A 2,397-nucleotide genomic window follows, 5' to 3' on the forward strand; every position below is an offset into this window, starting at 1 on the left:
GAAATAGAATTTTGGATATCTCGAATTCAATTTTAGATATCTCGAATTCAATTTCAGATATCTGAAATAAAATTTCAGATATCTCGAATTCATTTTCAGATATCTCGAATTCAATTTCAGATATCTGAAATAGAATTTTAGATATCTCGAATTCAATTTCGGATATCTCGAATTCAATTACAGATATCTGAAATTTCCCGATTAAATGTTAAAATGGCTTTCCATACGTGCCATTTTAACATTTAATCGGGAATTTATGCATATGCATTTCAGATATCTCGAATTCAATTGCAGATATCTCGAATTCAATTTCAAATATCTTGAATTAGAATTGCAGATATCTTGAATTCAATTTCAGATATCTCGAATTAAATTTAAGATATCTGAAATAGAATTTCAGATATCTCGAATTCAATTTCGGATATCTCGAATTCAATTTCAGATATCTCGAATTCAATTTCAGATATCTCGAATTCAATTTCAGATATCTGAAAAAAAGAAACAATTTCAGACATCTAAAATTCCCGATTAAATGTTAAAATGGCTTTCCATAGGGCCGTGCCCATAACTAGTAAGTAGCCAATAGAATTACTCAATCTGAATAAAATTGTGGATAGCCGCGCCTACATTTATGATAGACAGCGTCCTAAACTCGAAAAACTTAGATCTATCCTAAGAGTTTCGTGTCGAATTTCTTGTATGAAAACCTGACTCAGTGATCAGCATGAGGGTTTCATGAAAAATTCAGAAATGACTATTTACACCCAGGACCGTAGCTAAGGGAGGTCGATGGGGGTGGGGGGGGGTGGATGATCACAGTCTTTCTACTACCGGGAGTTAATTCGAAATGGCTTACAGTTTGCAAAATACTGAAACAAAGCTGTAGACACCGGGCAACCTTAAACCACATAGTACTAAACAAACGCAGTTAAAATGATGAAAATTATAGCACCTGAACACAAAAGACGTCAGCCAAAGCCCCCCCACCCCCAACCCATCCTGAAATAAGGAAGAGTGGCAACGATGATGGCTGCTGGGTGTGTGTCCCCTTATAGAATCTCTTTCTATTATCAAAATTACGTCCTACACACACATTATTTCGTCTTTAATAATATTATTTGCATGTAAAACGCAATTGAAAATATCTGTTACTACATCGTTTGAAATTAAACTTGGTTAGACACACTAGTGATAGAGATTTTGATATCGAGTACTGGAGTACCATCGCAAAAAGAAATTATCAAAATTAACTGAAAAAGCTTTTTAACTCGGGGATTCAAATAGCATATAAGCTAACACTTATAAGCATTTCTAGTGTTCGCTGTGTCCAGCTGTCTTTATTTGAATAAATCAAGTTGAAAGTAACCCATTTCAGTAATGAAAGGATGCCATCAATATTCAATGTTATTTGACAGTTGAAACTAATGGAAGATAGTTCAATCAATCTATTTTAATTATTCGGTTTACTTAGTGAACGCACTAGGTTTGCAAACCTAGTAGAGGTAGGAATCAGTCCAATATTCAGTGGTTATTATTTTCCCTTTCCCCGGGAGGCTAAGGGACGTACACTGAAACAGAGCCGTGCATGATGCTCTTGTCCAACTACGGAAAACTTATGCAGCCACGACCCCCCCCCCCCCACAATATAAACAACGGATAAACATACAAGCCAACATTTGTAAAACGACAGAACCAACACTTTAAAAGGAAAAACAACACTTTTAAAACGAAAAACAAATTTTTTAAAAACGACCAACACAAATTATTGAAACGAAAACCAAAATTAAAGAAAAACCCATTCAGTTGCATGTACCGAACACAGAAATTGATACCACTCAAAGTTGTCTTAAATGTCAATTACTTATGTCGTGTTATCATGTCGCCCCAACGGCCCTCAAGCTATGGGACATATATAGATAGATAGATTATGAAAATATCGTTTAACAAAAGCTAGAATTGCCTGGATTTCAGCATGGGATAACCCCATGATGAAATATTGCTGAATAAGGCGGTCTCGATCCATACCGAGACTTTTAGAACTGACATCGAAAGTCTGGTAACACCTACCTGCTCAGTCAGATACCAATGTGTGACTACATTAATTATTTTCTTTTTCTTTTATTTTCGTTATCATTGGTTGCTGGTTTTAAAAGTTGTTTTGGTTTTAAGCAAACTAATTGCTTCTCGTTTTTGGTTTAAAAATCTGTGTTTTTCGTTTAAAAAATGTTGTCTTCTGTATTTATCCGTGGTTTATATATATTTTTGTGGCAGGCCCGCATTAGTCTTCTGAACCCGGCAGGGAGTTGTTAGTGAACTCCCTGATCCAACACGGAACCGACAGGAAAACATTGTTACCGCCATCAATTTATTGAACTGGGGTGCTACTAGCATGTTTGT

This window comes from Apostichopus japonicus, chromosome 19 (assembly GCF_037975245.1).
Source record: "Apostichopus japonicus isolate 1M-3 chromosome 19, ASM3797524v1, whole genome shotgun sequence".
Taxonomy (NCBI): domain Eukaryota; kingdom Metazoa; phylum Echinodermata; class Holothuroidea; order Aspidochirotida; family Stichopodidae; genus Apostichopus; species Apostichopus japonicus.